This window comes from Ictidomys tridecemlineatus, chromosome 7, assembly GCF_052094955.1.
Source record: "Ictidomys tridecemlineatus isolate mIctTri1 chromosome 7, mIctTri1.hap1, whole genome shotgun sequence".
In the NCBI taxonomy this organism is placed as follows: Eukaryota; Metazoa; Chordata; class Mammalia; order Rodentia; family Sciuridae; genus Ictidomys; species Ictidomys tridecemlineatus.
In genome coordinates, this window is record NC_135483.1 from 49,047,557 (window position 1) to 49,066,515 (window position 18,959).

Consider the following 18,959-nt stretch of genomic DNA (forward strand, 5'->3'; position numbering starts at 1 on the left):
ATTTTTTGTTGTTTTTCAACTGGTTTGGATTTAAAAGCATATTACAAAATTGCTCACTGACCCTTAACTGAGGTTACTCCTTTGGTTTTGGTATAGGGGGATGTTGATCACTTGAGCTAAAACTCTTATCAAATCAACACTACCAGTATTCTTTTTTTTTAATTAAGAAGATTTTATTTGCTTTCATGTATTCTTGGGAAAAACAATCACATGTAAAAGTTTGACATTTTATATGAGATTATTCACACTCCATTTCACACAAATTCCTCAATTTGGGGGACAGACATGATTTTTTTCAGTTCAACAGTACTTTCACATGCAAAATTGGCAAACTATTTTTTAAAACCAAATCAAACAAACTAGATAAACTATGCAACTTTATGCCAATTCAAATCTTAACATGCTCCATGCTTCCTATGTGATCTTGGAAGTATCTGCTATGAGCTTACTAAAATTAATCGGGCAATGGCTAAGGTCACAAGTGACTCCTTACAAAACAAAACCTCTTTTCCATGTGTTACTTGTTTTATACAGAAATATTACAAAAAGAAATTAGTGCATTGCAAAGTGTTCATTTTGAAATCACCTGATTCACATATTCAAGCCATTTTACCTTTCACATAGAGGCATTACAGTACACTACATGAGACTGAATTACTGACTGCTACCAACTTAGTGTTGACATATTATTTACTATGCTGATTAAAAAATGAGAGTGAATTTAAACATCTTCAGGAATCATATACACTAATAATTTGTTACTGGGGGCTGGGGATGTGGCTCAAGCGGTAGCGCGCTCGCCTGGCATGCGTGCGGCCCGGGTTCGATCCTCAGCACCACATACCAACAAAGATGTTGTGTCCGCCGAGAACTAAAAAATAAATATTAAAAATTCTCTCTCTCTCTCTCTCTCTCTCTCTCTCTCTCTCTCTCTTTCTCTCTCTCTCTCTCTCCCCCCTCCTCTCACTCTCTTTAAAAAAAAAATAATAATTTGTTACTAGTTTGCGACTCAGAAAAACTCTTTCAGAACATGAGAAAATTTGTATTTTATTTTCCTGATACAAGAAATTTGACAAAATCTGTAGTTATAAAACAGATATGCATTATAGAAAGAAATGACTGTGTTGTTGTTTTTCAAATCCTATTTAGAGATGATTTAAATTTTAATCTGAACCCTCTTTTCCTGGAGGGTAGGAGATGAAGCTAAATATTATATGGTATATTTGACAAAAATAGGGTATTTCAAAGAGGATAAAGGAGCCCTGCTAAAATCTACTAAACTTTCTTGTGATTATGTGAATTTTAAAGAAAAGAGTTTTATTATAAATTATGTAAAACAGTTAATACTTCAATATTGCTTTTCTCACTAGATGTACATTTAATTTATTATAAATACTTGTCATATAAATTTATTATGGCACATGTAAGTTCTCTAGCTTTACTGTAGGGCTTAAATCTTCTATGGGATCATGCTTATGGATTCCATTTTCTGAATAAATAGGACTGCATAATTCACCAATTCAGAGTCATGTTTGTGCCATGCTGCATTCCATATTATTTTTCAAAGATGATGCATCATATATAGCTGCCCAATCTGAAAGAAGAATCCTCCAGCTGCTTCCTTAATTGTCTTGTCAAATTTTAGGAGCCCAGCGATTTCACCATTCAGTCATGGTCCCTGGTTGATGTTGGAAAGAGTTCTTGTATGTTAGGATCTGACAGTGGGACATGCTCCTTTAAGAAACTTAATTCCAATGGCTGATGATTTTTCCTAGAGAGAAGTGTGTCGATTTTTGCCTGTTGGAAATTCATAAATTCCTGATTTTCTATGAGTTTATTTGTAATCTGTATGAGTGCTGGATACCTTCCTTCATGCCTCCAGAGGTGGATAGCTGGATCTTGTTTATTACCACATGTTCCAAATTTCCATCAAAGTATAAGGATGATCTGGATCCTCATGAATCTGTGGTAACACTTCTTGACTGAATGGAGGTTGAAAGACCTGTGGTACTTGTACCCAGAACTGGATGGGTTGAACATAATCTCATTTTAGGGTCCCCAAATTTTGTTGTATGCTTCTAGGCCCTCTATTTTAACATTGTGAAACTGTAATTTATATAGGCTGCTTATTTCCTTTTTGGCTAGGAGATTTGAGTGAACATTTTTTTCCTTGGATCAATATTCCAGACAAATAAGGATTTTAACCAGCTTTCTTCTCAAGCTCTATTATTAGATGTCAATCTCCATTAATAAATAAGAATCCAAACCAAGTCTTGTCACTCTCATTTCAGCAGTTTTCTGTACTGCTGTCCCAGTCATCGTACCCACCATCCATTTGGATGATTGAGCTACTAACATTCTGTGATTTTGATCACCTCCAAATTCCATGAAACCCATGGCCCATGAAGCAGAGTACCCCAATATTTTTGCAAGTTCACTTTATTTCTTTGTAGATGGCAGTGATACATTCTGTATTCTAGAATTTTTATTATAATATTAATTTAAAATTAGACCCGAGGTGAAATATTCAGATAAATATTCCATCTTCACTAATGTTTCTGAATGCTGTATAATTCCCTGTTTATACATATATAAATTATGTTTATAAACGGGGAATTTTTATCCCTTGTAGGATTTAATGTTATCGTCAAAAACTTGGAACTTGAGAAATCTTCCTTTTAATCGTTAATGAACACATAAAATAGCCATTTCTTTTAAACATAACTCCTAAAAAAAAAAATCCCCCAATGTAAATTCAAGAAACTCCACATTAATCAATTTCAGTTTAACAAACTCAAAGAACTTTCTAAGTACTTATCTTGTCCTTACTATTTATCCAGTGTTAAGGAAGATGAATAAAGTTTGCTGGAAGAAAACATATTAGTAAGTCATGTAATATTGGTAACAAGCAAGGAAATTTATAAATCAAGACAAAATTAGGCCGTAGTGACAAAGGTATGGGATGAATTCAGAGAATAAAGAAATTCATGACTTGGTTAAGCTTTTACATACCAGGAATATGGAAAGGTAAATGTAACACATGCATTACCCTTGAAGAACTCCCCACAGCACACATGCAATAGTTGAGACGGAAACCATGTGTGCTGGAAATGCACTCTAAGGGGAAGTACAAAGGAGGCATTGAATATGAGTCTTAGAGGATGAATAGAATTTTTCTAAACTGGAAAGAGTTCAGTATTGGGAATGTCCAGCAAAGTAAATAATTAATGCTAAGATCTGGATGTTAAAAACCTCTGTTGCCCTTAAGTCCAATTATCTATTGTATAGATCATGGGGTATCTGATAAAATTTAATCTGGACAGCTGAAATCCACTACAGTTGGGAAGAGGAATGTAAGCAGTTCTGAGGAATTTGTGTTTTTTAAGGATGAAATAAGGAATTAATGAAAAATAGGAAAGTATTTGAAAACGATAGCTATAAAGTCAAGTCTAGATTTGAGAGGAATGACACTACAGATGGGAACGACAGATTGATACAGTGGTGTAGATGAGAAAAAGTCAAAAGCTATACTTAAAAAGAAAGAAGTCTTTTGCAATTTCAAAACAACCCTATAAATTCAATATTTTTAAATACTGTACAAATAATATAAAATAAAACTAGTAAACTGAACAAAGGCCCCTGAAAGATAACTAAATCTTAATCCATGGAATCTGAGTTCATTAATTTACATGGTAAAGAAGTTTTTATATATGATTAACTATTTTAAGATGGGCAAATGATCCAGACTTAGTTTGGTTTGTCCAATATAAACATAAGCTTCCTTATAACAAGAGGGAAAGAGGATCAGAGTATGAAAAAGAAGATATGTTGTCAGAACCTGAGGTTGGAATGATGTGTGGAATGAAATAGCCTCTAGTTTCTGGAAAAAGGAAAAAAAATTCTCTCCTGAGGCTTCAGAGGGAATACTTTGAATTTGGACTCAAGGCTTCTAGGACTTTAGGAGATTAAGCGTACTGGGGTTTTAAACTGCTAAAATTTTATTTACTTGTTATAATAACAGGAAACCAGTAAGGTAGCTTATTCAGTAGAAGATAAATTTAGAACTTGAAGCAAGATAAATCAATGAGATTCCTCTTTCTCTGTCCCTTCTTCTCCTTATTTTTAAAATGAATTGATAATATTACATGATTTCTGAATTCCACTTAGACAAAATAATGTATAATTCTATGAATGATTACACAGGAAGAGATGATTGCAAATGAGCAAAAGAAATATTTTCTTCACTGTCTTTTGTACCAAATAAGTAAACTTAGCTGATAACTCTGAATACTGACTTGAATATGGTTAACACATTATCTGCCACAGATTTCTGCTCATTCCCTTGAGACACCAGAATATGATTACTGATTAACATATCTTTTTAAAGTATGTAATTATACAAGAAGAAAAACATGGAAGCCAGAAACCTGCTGTGACAAAAGGGAATTGTGACTTCAATCATTTTACATTTAGAAGAACAGATTGTTAAACCATTGGTAGAATAAAAAAAAAATCTCCTGAGGTAATTTTATCTGTAATATATAAACCATAAAAAGAGAACAGATTATGTGCCATGCATCACCTTTTAATTGAGCTGTGGATTTGAACTGTTTTAAAAATAATTAAATGAAATCCATTTGCACAGTTTTTAAATGTATAGTTTTCTTTGTGTGACTAAATTTATTCTATTGCAGGCAAAGAACTATGAACAATTAATTATAATGTTAAATATTAAAATCACATCTTGATATCATACATATAATTTATAACTGTATCACTATAAGATTACTGTTAAACCACTGTTTGAAATTATATTAATGTTCAAGGGTTTCTCTAAAATAATTAAAACAGTAAATATATCATTTCAATTTTAAATATTCACAATATTTGGAAGGACAGTCCAATGAGAATTAGTTTTTATCCTCTGAATTTAGTTAATCTTAGACTAAATCCTAATAGTGAGCTCTATCAGGGCTTCTATGAACACAAAATAATAGTGGAAATAATCAACTCTTATAAAATAAACAAAATAATTCTATCATCATCTATGAGTATAACTTTTGCTCTGGCAAAAATTCTGGATGTAAAGTTTGCAAGAACTGATGAAAATTGTGAAGAAATGTGAAATTTTTATATCCCCCTTAAAAGACAGTCTTACCCTGCAATCAGTGACTAAGCAAATGTGTTCAGTATATATGCTTAAGAATAACCAGCAAAGAACACATACAACTTTAGAATTTCCCCCAAATAAGGAAACTATAAAAATCTATGATTTTACCAATTCATGATTAAAACTGCATTGCATTTAGTATATCATCTGCTCTTTCTTAGTGTAAATGTGTCTATCCAAGACGAGCCTTGCATTTTTAATATTTATCTTTATTACATTATTTAGAACATGAGGGGAGACAATAATAGTATTTGGAGAGATCAATATTATATCAACGTTTTAAAAAACATTCATTACGGAACATGTCTTTTTTATTAAATATATTATGTTTAAAAGGTAAGCTTTTTACTTCAAATAAATTGGAAACCCTCAAAATTTGAGAGAGACTTGCAGTCCTGAAATTTACCATTAAGTAGTTCTTTAAAATATTTTAGGGCAGATTTTAGAGAACATGAGTGACATAACAGAAATAAATAGAGAATGAATTGAAGTTCAACAGGGAATACTCATTGTGGTAGACTTTTAAATGGTCTCACCAGGAAGATTGTATAATCCAAACCCTGAAATTTTATCAATTTTGAGACTCTCTCTCTAACTAAAATACAAAATAAGACTGGGGATGTGACTTAGTAGTTGAGTGTCCCTAAGTTCATTCCCTGGTACCAAAAAAAAAAAAAAAAAAAAAGGAAATTTTATCATATTTGTAAAAGATTTTGAAGATGTGATAAAATTAAGACTTTTTGTTTAGAATATATATTATCTATTCAAGCTATCAAAATTGTCTTCATAAGAGAAGCTGACGAGGATAACTTCAGCTTTTGGTAGCTAAAAGAGATTCTACCATTGTACCTGTAAATTGATATGATTCTGCCAACCTTATCACTACAACCCAACAGCATTGATTTTGGACTTCTGGCTTCTAGGTCCAGTAGAGAATTTCTACTTTTGAAGCTATCATGTTTATGTGAAGTCATTACAGCAGCTGAAGGGAACTAATACAGGCCTTCAAAAATAATTAAATGATTATTTCATATTGAAAGCAAAATATTATTCATGATTATACTTATTTTTTCCCAGCTCTTCTCTTCCTTGCCATTTGATTGGAATGCACTATAGAATTTGGATATTACTGTAAGAAACTAAAGTGTCAATATTTCATATTTGTGTAATTATTCTTCTCAATAATTTGATCAAACAATCTTAGACAAAAATCTGATAAAAATTGTAATTAATTTGGTAAATGTAATATATTTTATTATTCCTAGTTTAACTCAGTAGGTTTATAATAAAACATATTGTATGCATTGCTATTTTTGAAACATTAAATGTTTTAGACTGGCACTTTGCATCAGTTAATTGTTTTATCAATAAGACTGTAAAATTAGGTTAAAACTCTTATTACAAAGAGTGATTAGAAGATATTGTTTAATACAGATTAAGACTGAAATGAACCTAGTTCTACATTTTAATGCATTTTCATCAAATATAACTATTAATTTTTAAAAGCTTTATATTTTATTAATGTTATATTGCTTAATTATACTAGGATAAAATTAATGTTCGTATCAATGTTTATTGTGTTTATTCTCTCAAATTTCCTATTATTTTTCCCTATTGGATTAATTCTTTAAATGTCTTATGAAGGTAATTTAAAAGGAGAATAATTTTTAAAGAGAAATTCTTATAGCTACATGTAAATATAGAAAACAGAATTAAAGCAGAATAGTATTCCAACACAGAAAGTATATTTTTAACTCATCATAGTTTTAAATATATATTAAAGCATGAATATATACATAGCCTAAATTTTATCAATAATTGGTTTTCCTAGATTGTGCATTTTATTTTTCTTAAATATATGCACTCAGACCTATATGAAGTGACTATATAAAGTGTTTTATAGTCTGAATACGTCCCACAAAATTCATAGGATGGAATTTAAACCACAGTGTGATAGTATTAGAAGCAGGAGCCTTTAGAAGAGATAGTCATGCAGGCCCCATTGAATGGGATTAGCAAATCATAGAAGGGCTAGAGGGAGTTTGCTATCCTCTTTTCACCCTTTTCTCTTTTGCCTCTTGAGGACATAGTGTTTTTCATGGAGGACATGACAACAGGGAGTCATATTGGAGACAGAGATGCAGGCACACAGACACTGAGCCTGTCAATGTTTTGATCTTGTACTTCTCAATCTTCAGAACTGTAAAAAATAAGTTTCTGTTCTTTGTAAATTATCTAGTCACTAGGAGTTTGTTCTAGCAGTACAAAGAGAAAGACACTGCTAGAACCATGACATGAAGCGCAGAGAATCTGTTATGTAGTAAAGAATATGCATTGAATGAATTATAATTGCTATATTATTATCATTAAAAAATATCAAGGCCATTGTGCAAATGATTATAATATGATTTTTAATCATGCCCAAGTGGCATTGTTATGGTCCAAAGTTACCATTGGGGTTACTTTCAGTAGTTAATCATTTTCATATAAATTCTTCAACAATTTAAACTCACAGATAAAAGTGTCACATTAATGATTTAAATTTTATTGAGGTATAAATAAAAATGCACAAATCTGAAGTGAACAGATCAATGAATTTTGACAATTGTGTTGTATAATATTTTCAAAATTGAGACAGAGTGTTGCCTTCCTACTAGGATGTCTCCCCTTTGTATTTTATTCTTATTTTTGAGCTAACGTGAACAGTATTATGTGATAGTGCTCTTTTTTTGTTTAATTATCTGGTTTGGCATATTTTTATGATTCCTTTTCTTTGTTATTATTTACAGTTTGTGTCTTTTAGTATTATATACTATTATATGGATATATGAATACATCAAATTTGTTCATTCTCCTATTAATTGATATCTAGTTGTTTCCAATTTTTGTTCACTGTAAATAAATTTGCTTGGAATCTTCTTATGCAAAACTTTTTGTGAGCACAAACTTGTGTTTCAATATAAATATAAAAGAGTGAATTGTTTAGATATTATGGTAGCTGTATTTTTAAATATACAAGAAGCTGTCATCAACTGTCTAAAGTGTTTAGATCAGTTTAATATTCCATCAGAAATGTGTAAGTTTTAGTTCCTCTAGAAGGTTGGCAATATTCACCACTGCCAGTGTTTTCTTTTTCCCATCTTAGTATTATAAATGGATATTACTATATAATTTGAATTTTAATCATATAATCATAACTAACATTTTTATTTGTGCATTGGTTATCATTGTACATTGGTTATTCTTTTGTCAAAATATATATATACATATATAAACACACATACATATATATTTGTATATATATACACACATATATAAAACATATAGCTTGTGTGTGTATCATTAGCACAAATCTAGTACAAATCTTAATGTGTTATAGATATGAATTCTTTGAAAATATATATACATATATATGGATGTCTTCTCTTATGATAAGTTTTATCTGTTTTATTAGTTTTATCTTCTCAAAATCAGGAAATATTATCTGCCTGAAGAAAATTGTCTTATTTTTTCTCTTTCATTAAGTTTTTTTTTGTAATTAAAAAAATCTTTGTGTACAAGATCAAAACCTGTGGTCCTGTATTAGTAAGGGTGCTCCAGAGAAATAGAACAAATAGGATATGTTCAATAGGTGAGATTTATTAATAATATTGGTTCAAATCACCATGGAAGCTGAGCAATCTCACAAAATACCTCTACAAGCTGAATAACCAGGAAAACCAGTGGTATAATTTATTCCAAGTCTAAGTTTCAGAACCAGAGTAGTCAATGATGTGACTTAAGACGGAAGAATGAGGGCAGATTCCTTGTCTGAGTGCAGAAGATGTTCCGGCTCCTAGAGAGAAAACAAATTTTCCTTCTTTCACCTTCTTATTCTATCCAGGCCCCCAGTGGTTTCAATGACATCTACCCACATTGATGAAGGACAATCTTCTTTATGTTGTCCACTGATTCAAATGCTAATCTTTTCTGGAAATCCTCTCTCAGACACATTCAGAAATAATTTCTTACCAGATGTTTGAAGTGAGTATCCCTTATTCCAGTCAAGTCGAGGCACAAAAATAAAAACCATAACTTCCATATTTTCTTTAGGAGGTTTATATTTCTAATTTGGCCCAGGTTCATATTCCATCTTGAATAAAGTCTGAATTTTTATGTATGAAGCTGGAGATGAAGGCTATTTCCCATGTGACTATCCAGTTGTTCCAACACTCTTTGTTGAATTTGTTTACTCCCTGTCAGATTTTGTTAGCATATGTGTAATACACAAATATTTCTGACATTTTATTCTATTGAATTGATAAATCGGTCCATGCGTGCAAATAAGGCACTGTATCAATTGCTCTATCTTTAGAGTGATATATAAAATAAAGCAACTTCTAAAATCTGTTTTGGTGCTTGTAAATTCTCTACATTTCTGTAAGAATTTAGAGTAAGCTTTTCAACATATGTAAAAAAAAAAACAAGTAAAATTTTTATAGAATTGTGTTGAATCAAAAATAATTTTGAGAAACTATCTCTTTACAATATTTATATCTGCAATCATTGAAACCAGCATAATTCCCTATTTATTAATATAGCTTAAAATATCTCATTCTATTTTATTTCTGTTTGATAATCTTACATTTCTTCTGATGGGCTTGAACCTAAAATTTTGATGTTGATTCATATTTTGATAAGAATATTTTAGAAAATTGCACATTTTTTCCCTTTACTTTTCCTTAGTATATAGTAATACAATAAATTTTCAAAATATTGATCTTTTACTTTGAAACCTTGCTGAATTCATTTATTAATTTTACAATTTCTTAAAGATATATGAGATTTTCAAGACAGAAACATATCACAGGCATGCACATGTACATATATGCATGTATACAAATATATACATATGTATGCAATTGTTTTATATGTAAAAGAAGAATTTCTATGTCTTTTTCCTCATCTTTTCATAAAGTTTTCTTCATTGCATAGGATAGAACTTCTATTGGTATACTCAGTATATGAAATGAGACTAAAAGCAGATTTTATTCTTGATCATATAAAGAATTCAATATATTCCAATTATGTTCATATATATATATTGTGTGTGTGTGTGTGTGTGTGTGTGTTTTCTTCATGAGCTTGAGGAATCCTGTTTTTTGTTTTTTTTTTAAATCATTTGGGTGTTTAATTCTCTGAAAATTTTTGGTCGTTTTCTATCAGACTCATTATCACTGTTTCTTTTCTATGACTCTCATTACATATATAATCTATAGTAAATATCTGATATTATCCCTTATGTCTCCTTTATTCTTTTTTTTTCTTTTTAGGCTTCTATTTGATTATTTTCTAAAGTCTTGTTTTCAAGTTCACCATCTTTTTTTTTTTTTCTTGATTCCAAGGTGGAAGAAGAATAAGTCATTTTCACCTATACTTAGTCAATTCTGTGTTATTGGTCTTTATGTGGATTCAGTTAATCACTACCCCTGAATCATTTCAAGTAGAATCATAATTTTCTTTTAGGAAATATTTGGAATCTGAATAATAAGGATACTCCAGAGATCTCTCTTTTGTTTACAATTCAGCCGGCATATTTTGTGAATGCTCAGGTGTTTTCATGGACCTGTATCTCCATTTCCTGCTTTATATAACTCAGGAAGTCTGTTAATCTTGTTTTTCTTTCACAGAATTTGCTAGGCAATGATTTCACCCGTCAAAGATCTTGAATGCTTAGAAACATTTCTCTCAATTATCCTTATTCTTTTATTTTTTGAAAAGAAATTGTTTTGTTATTAGTGCTTTATAGCCATACATAATGAGGGCTCATTTTGACCTATGTACACATGCACAAAATATAATTTATTTCATTTCAGTACCTCCTTCCACCCTCCCCTTCTCCCCACTCCCATTCCTCATCCTCTAATTTCCGACACTTCCCCACATCTATTCATTGTTTTTAAAAATTGGTGCTTTGTAGGAGTACATAAAAGTGGAATTCACTGTGGTACATCCATACATGTACAGAGCACAATTTGGTCAACCTCATTCCACTGTTTCACCCTTTCTCATCTCCTTTTTGATCTAGAATTTTGTTAGATTTAGATTTTAGATCTTCTCTCTTGGTTAGTTTAGCTAAGGATCTATTGATCTTGTTTATCTTTAAGAAGGACCAACTCTTTATTGTATTGTTCCTTTACATATTTTTATTCTTGTTCTCAATTTCATTATTTTTGGAATTGGTTTTTCCTTTGCTAGGGGCTTGAAGTATAACTTTGATTATTTACTTGAGACCTTTCTATTTTGTTAATGTAGGCATTCAATGCTGTTATCTTTCCTCTTAGAACTGCCTTCATACTGTCCTAGAGGTTCTGATATGTTATTTCTCTGTTCATATTTGTTTCTAGGAATTTTTTATTTCTTCCCTGATTTCTTCTATTATTTAGTTCTCATTCAAAGATGCATTCTTTAGTCTTCAGGTATTAAAATTATTTGTTTCTTTTTTGTGTTTTAGGATTGATTTTTAATTTATTTCCATCATGATCTGATAGGATGCAAGGAATTTCGTCTATTTTTGTGATTCCTAAGACTTGCTTTGCATTTTAAAATATGGTCTGTTTTAGAGAGGGTTCCATATACAGTTGAGAAGAAAGTAAATTCAGTTGCTGATGGATGGAATATTATATAAATGTCTCTTAGGTCCATTTGATTAATAATATTTTTAGTTCTGAAGCATCTTTATTTAGTTTATGTCTGGATAACCTATCTATTAGTATTGTGCTTGCCAGGAGTGCTTTATGTCACATAGTAAGCACTGTCTAAGACAGAGCAAGAGTGTTTCTTAAGTACTCTTGCATTCCGGTAGTAACGAGAGTTAGCATAAAATCTTTGCACCAGATCTCCCCCCTGTTTATTACTAAAAGGCAGAGAAACACAGAGAATATTTTGTGCCATATGTCTTTCCATGTACCTACCTTTATTCTGTGTTTCCCCTGGCTTTGTAGTGGCACAGCACCTCTGCTGGGCTCAGGTAAATTTCCTTATATCTTCAGTTTACTATACCAGTATCTCTGGGCTTCTCCAAATCTCTGAAAGACAAATAATAATATACAGAATATATAATGGGTTTTTTATACAGAATATATAATGGGTTTTTTCGACACTCACCTCATTGTGAAATCATATTGCTGTTGTTCAAATTCCAAACAGTAGAGCAAGTGGGAAATGCCTCCTTCTTCTATTCTGCCATCTTCTAGGGTTCTTTCAGATGAACAATGAAACTTGTGATATTCCAGTCAGGAGAAGGTCATATTTGATCTCAGTCATCTTTTTTTTTTTAACTGTAGTCCATGAATCAGCCCTAAACTCCTCTCCAAAGAAAGCTGGTATCCTCAGGGTGTTCTGCGCTGATTGTTCACATTGCTCACATTTCTGTGAGCTCAGTCCAAATTAGAGAGTTATTTAGCCAGCTGACGACTGCTCCCCGAGGGACCTGAAGTGTGTCTACCAGGAACAGTGCTGGGTCCAACTTGTATGGAGTTTAGAAGGGGAAAAAATCCACATCCTCGAAAATATAGGTGCAGGCAAGCAAGCAGGATACAAGGGCTGAGAAAGCAGTTAGCAGAGCAAAACAGACAACCATATCCTGGGTTCCAGCACATCTGTGGGCATATGAAGTACAGAAAAATGATTTTTAACATCTTAGAAACAGCTTAACATTATTTATTTTATAACACTTATCACATAATCCTAATATCCTAATTAATATTTCATAGCCTATAACCTATAATTTATGGTCTATAAAGCTATATTGATTAAGCTCAGACCATAGCAAGGAGATGCCTCAGACCCTAATCACTACCTGCTCATCTGAAGCTCTGATCCTATGCTGGTCTTTAAGCGGCCTTTCTTGGCTCTAGCTGTGAGCTCAGCAAAGTTCCTGTGTTTCCCTGAGCGCTTTCAGCAATATATTCCTTTCCCACTCACTCACTCTTTCCAGGCACTTGGGACTAGAACTTGCATTTTGAGACATTTCTTTCAGTTTTCCTGTATTATGTCCTTTCTTTGGTGAGCTCTTGCTGTCCATTCAAAAAGGGACCTCATAAACCTTAGCTCTTCTCACCTAAATCCAGCGTTCAGTGACACTGTTTTACTCATGCAGGGTACAGCCAGAGGTACTTCAATATTTTTTTGATATTCCTACACTGCCCAAAGCTTCTAGATGCTGACATTCAGTTAATGAAGACCCATGTTCCTGGGACTTCTTGTCTATTTTTGTAATCAGGGTCTAAACTTGGTAATGAACCCTTGGGACAGAAGTGACAAGTGATTCGTGTACCTTGATGTTAAACTCAGTCAAGTCAGATCTCACACAACCTTTAAAAGTTTGTGGACTATTACACTGGTTACTCCTTATTCTGATCTCTGTAGTGTCATCTCTTCCTTCTGCCATGCTCACAACTGTTAATAGCTGTGAGCTTTGTATTGCCTTGAATTTAATTCACTTATGTTTTATTTCATCACCAGACCACTAACTTTTTGATGTTATTAGATGGCTTGTACTCATTGTTATTATGGGAATGATGCTCTCTTGAAAATTTCTACATTTTAATCAGAATGTAAGGCCAGATTCTATGACTTTTACCATCTATATATTTTTTTTTGCTTTATGAACTACGTGTTTGCGGAGAGTGGATATTATTATTTTATAGGTTCATCTACAATAAAACCAGATTTTTCCAAAAAAATTATTCCCATACTTATGAAGCATAACGAAATTATATATGCTGGTCTTGGAATACAGAAAGTGAGAACAATCTTGAATGAATTTGTGGTTAGAGAAATATAAAGTTACAGTTTAATTTACTTAAGCTGTAATGAGTAATCTGTCATTGGCCCTTTTCCCCTGTTAAGTTCCATGGCTTTTAACTTAATAAAATGAAATGAAACCTCGGCTTTTTATCTGCCATTTGGGCTTTTCTGCTATAGTTCATCAATGAAGCACCACTGTTCAGCCCAGGTAAAATGACTTCTCTACTCTTAAAACACCAATTGGTGATAATGTTTTATCATATCATATCATGAAAGCTAATTATTAAAGGAAAAGAATTTCCCCCAAAATGTATAACTAGAGATACTGTAAGATGTCTTTTTTTTTTGGTACGGTGAAGAAATAGCGTATTCTAGATGAATAAACAGTAAAGTTGTAGCCTCTTCCACTTAAAGTCTTAACACATTTTTCATGATCAAGTATGAGCCTTATTGAAAATATACATCTAAAACCTATTAAAAGTCTATGCATTTTGCCCTCACAGTGACTGCAGATATAATTGTGATCTTGCCTTTATAATCTTACTCCATTTAAGAGGGAAGATATTTTAAAAGCCAATTTCTGCTCATACTCAAAATGATTTTCTTTTTTAAAAGAGAATTGCCAACTTCTAACAATTCTATTGTTTAGTGAGGTGAAATCTTAATTTTGAACTTAACTAAAGTAAACTATATTGTGAGAAAATAGGTCTAATGATACAAATTCACTTTAGTTCAAACATGCTTCCATCTAAAATGTTCAAAACTCTGCTGGTGCTTTAGCGATCACTAAATTTGGTAGTTATCAAGATTTTCAGTATTTCTGTACACAATTTAAATTATTAAGAACCTCGAAGAACTTTAGTTTATGTTGGTTATATACATCGACAGTTACCATACTAAAAAGCTATCATTAATTGACATTAAGTGATACATTAACATATTTAATGCTTTTGTGGAAGATTTTTCCAAAATACTTTGTATGTCTATTCTCTGTAATTTTTGTTTTGAGGCAAGTAAACTGTATTTTCTTATCTACTTTTTCACTCTGTCCTTCACAGGATCACATGTAGTATATCCTCAGAAAAATTCTCCTATCTATGAGAGTACATTGAAAATGAAAAGGCAGTGTATGTCTTCATGATATTATTAAAATGTTAGCCCAGCAGATGCATGAAAAAATTTGAGGAGCCTCAAGTGTGCCTGGAATACAGTTTTTAGAACAATTAAAATACACAGTATAGGACATGGAAATATAATTGACTATGTAACTAATGGTGGTAGATTCCTCCCCCAAAGAGGCCCTTCTAAATGCTTGGTACTGCTATGGTTGTCTGTTTGGGTTTTGAACATTTCTTCACAGAATTGGCACTGTGAAAATTCTCCAACCCCTTTTACATGAGCAATTTGAGTTCTATAATTTGATGTCTTTAAACAAATTGCATTGCCCCATCTTTCCTATTAGGTTAATGATTAAATGTCTAGCATCAAAATGATGCACTGTAGCATTTTTTTACACTTAATAAATGGAAAGATTACATCTGGTATATGAGTAAAGCTATATTTAACTATTGAGGCATGGTGGGTGCCCAGTGAATGTTTATTGAATTCGCTTCATAAAAACACCAACTAATTGAAGATGCATTTACTTAGTTGGATAGGCAGATTCATACATAGATTCAAATGACCCCAACTTCCAGTATTCATGCCTCGTCCTCTGAAATGTGAGTAGTACCTAGTGAATTGCTTCTAACCAGTAGAATACAACAAAAATTAATGAGATATCATTTCTGTGATTGAGTTATTAAAGACTGAATTCTGTCATGTTAGCCAGTTCTCTGTTATTGTTACTGATATTTTCTCACTTTCTCAATTAGATGAAGCAAGCTTCCCCTGGTGGGAGATGCTCTGAGGTCTAGGAATAGAAGGCAAATCTTGCAGCACAAAGTTTGTGAACAACTGGGACCTCAGTCTAACAACTATAAGAAATGGAATCCAGCCTACCAACACAAGATTCAGCAAGGAATTAGATCCTTCCAAGTCAGGATTTGGGTTGACTGGAGCCTGGGAGAGACCCAAAGTTAGAAGATTGGTTAAGTTGTGCTCAGATTCCTAGCCAGTTATAATGATGCACACCTGTAATCCAAGCTTCTTGAGAGGTTAAGACAAGAGAACCAAAAGTTTGAGGCCAGCCTATACAACTTAGTGAGACTCTGTATCAAAGTAAAAAATAAAAAGATCTGGGATGTAGCTCAGTGTCTGAACCCTTGGGTACACACACACACACACACACACACACACACACAATGTACATGTATATTTCTGGTCCAAAGCAACTGTGAGATAATAACTCTTGTAAATTTAAGGCAATAAATTTAGTGGTATTATATTGGTTATAAGTAACTAGTATAATTAGTATAGTGATAGGAATTAAAAATGAATAGTCGAGGAATACTGTCCTACAGATCCCCGTAGATTATTATTAAACTTCATAATATATGTATATGTGAATATACAGATATTCATATGTACACACACACATATATAACTATATAATAGTTTTAGAAAATACAAATTAAATTCAGAATGCCAAATCAAAAAATCTTCTATTTAGTAATATTTTTATGCAATTGAATTTTTTTTACATTAATTTTTTAGATTCAAATTTTAAACCCTTTGCATTTTCTACAAATAAATGTTTTCTAACACAATAAGATTTTATAAAGTGTTTTCAATTTTTTTATCATAATCTTCAGTAACAATTGCCTATCCTTATTTCCTATACAAGTATAGATATCATCCATATCTATATTATATTTCTATATGTAAATTTAAATTGATAAATATGTTTTATTCCCTGCATAGTGTGTAAAAATTTTAAAACAGCCTTCTGGAATTATGTATCATTAAATCTATAATTAGCATACCACATTATATTAGAATTTTTATAATTATTAAAGTATAAAACCATGAAATTGCATGTTATTTACATAAACATGTATATTTTTCAAATTATTTTACGTATCCATAAATGTCATTACCTCAAGCAAGAATAATTTGTTGTCAGCTATTTTTGCTTTCATAAAACTTTTACTAAGAAGTTTGGTTGAAAATAATAAGAAATAACAGAAAGTTTTGTTATTATGATGTTACTCTGTTATTTGATCCCTTTTATATGTAATGTCAGAGATGTCATATATCTTTCTCAAATTTTTTGAATGCAAATAACTCTAAATAGGTATATTTCATAGATATATATTATTCAGATATCCAATATTATTCACTTTCTTAAACCAACAATGATATTTCAAATTATCCTCTTATTAAAATATAAGCTCCGCAAGCCAAGAGGATATTTTATGCTTTGCTTATTTATGATTTCCTAGAGTAGGAGCACCATGGTAAGATTAAGGTAGTGAGAAACTGGGATTTATTTTTCTTTGGTCATTAAAAATAGGAGAAATCTGAGCATGGAAGGAAGGCCATTATGGGTTAGCCAGTGATAGAGTTTTATCAGGCAGCATGTTTTACAGATGAGTACATATTGAAGAGATTTAAAGATTGGTGAAATTGAAAGTGTCATGATCCTATACTCCCTTATCATTTTCCATGAAAGCATGATGAATGTATTACGTATAAATTCCCAGTCCTAGTAAATGCAGGGCACAGCCATTAATTAAAACGTGACTACCCCAGTCTGTTAAGTTTAGTTTCAAACAAACAGGCAGCCGTTACCTTGGCTTGGTTTCTCTTTGTTTCGGAAGGTAACAAACACTATAATTAATCTGCATGTCAGTACATCCATATGATTTTATATTTCTTTTATAAAGAACCAAAACACACATGATCACACATCCACACTTAGGCCTTTTGGTCAATGAGAGTGCAAATCAGTACACTGGTACCATGTTATAAATGTAATCTTCAAGTGAAAAACATATTATCAAGCTTTATAATTTTAAATATCTTATTTTTTAAAAAATAGATTTCAAATATATGGAATCAGTTACTATTAATTAACATAAATTAGTTTAATGTTTATGAAAGGTGCTAAAAGGAAGTAAAATTTAAATTTAAAAGGATTTAAAAATTTTAAATAACATTTCATTAATTTAAGTACATTTAAAGTAAGCAAAATTTGCAAGTGTTACAATTTTGGGGGGTCCAACGTCAGATAATTGACTTTATTCTGGCTGTCCTAATAAAAATATTGAACCACATTTGATATTAACTTGGAATTTTAATAAACGAAAAGAATATTATATCTTAATGACTTTTATATTGAAAATGTTAGCCATGCTATCTATAATGACAATAATAACTAGCTTTTTAATCACTGGAAACCAGATACTATTTAACACTAGGAAATAAAATGATAGATTCTAACTCTATGACATTTATTCCAATCTTAAATATTCTCTTGTAATTGTAATAAAAATAAACCATATGAAACTCTGGCCCAGAAATTATATTACATAATTTTATTGGAACTTTTTGCACACAAAATTATATCATTTTAATGATGCATGAAGAAATGAGGCAGCAAGAGTTTCTGACAACAGAAATTTTAAATCAATAACAATGTTGCATCATTATCTCCAAAATAGAAATACTGTGAATCTGGAAAGTTTTAGGTTGTTCTTGAATTTAACCACAATATTTTAAAACCTAATAATCTTTATAAATGAGCTCTCTATATTCTAGAAGGGAGAAACATTAAATACTTTCTATTAGAGAAGCAAATCATTTATGTAAATTTGACCTAAAAATTAAGATACAGAATAATTATTGCAACATTGCTTGGGATGTTTTTAACAGCTGAGGCACTAGATCTACTTCTTTTATTTCTTATCTGAAGTAGAATTGTCATCATTTCTTGTATATCAAGAATTGTCAGTTTGTTAATGTGTCAATCCTAGGTAATATGTACACCAAAAATCAACAGTAAAAATCTATCTGAATGACACTTTAAAAGAAATTTATGATTATATTAACTAAATAA

General features: G+C 31.3%; 1 long non-coding RNA gene and 1 pseudogene across 1 annotated transcript in view; both read right to left on the minus strand.

Moving 5' to 3' along the window:
- Positions 1-18,959, minus strand: part of LOC144365293 (uncharacterized) — a 132,053-nt gene that overhangs the window by 88,084 nt on the left and 25,010 nt on the right. Inside the window, exons 2-3 of the long non-coding RNA XR_013423601.1 lie at positions 12,317-12,810; positions 12,124-12,237 (exon numbers count right to left, since the gene is read on the minus strand). This is a non-coding gene — a long non-coding RNA (uncharacterized LOC144365293). The remainder of the gene's footprint in view (positions 1-12,123; positions 12,238-12,316; positions 12,811-18,959) is intronic.
- On the minus strand, positions 1,424-2,319 carry LOC101955424 (protein NipSnap homolog 2 pseudogene; annotated as a pseudogene).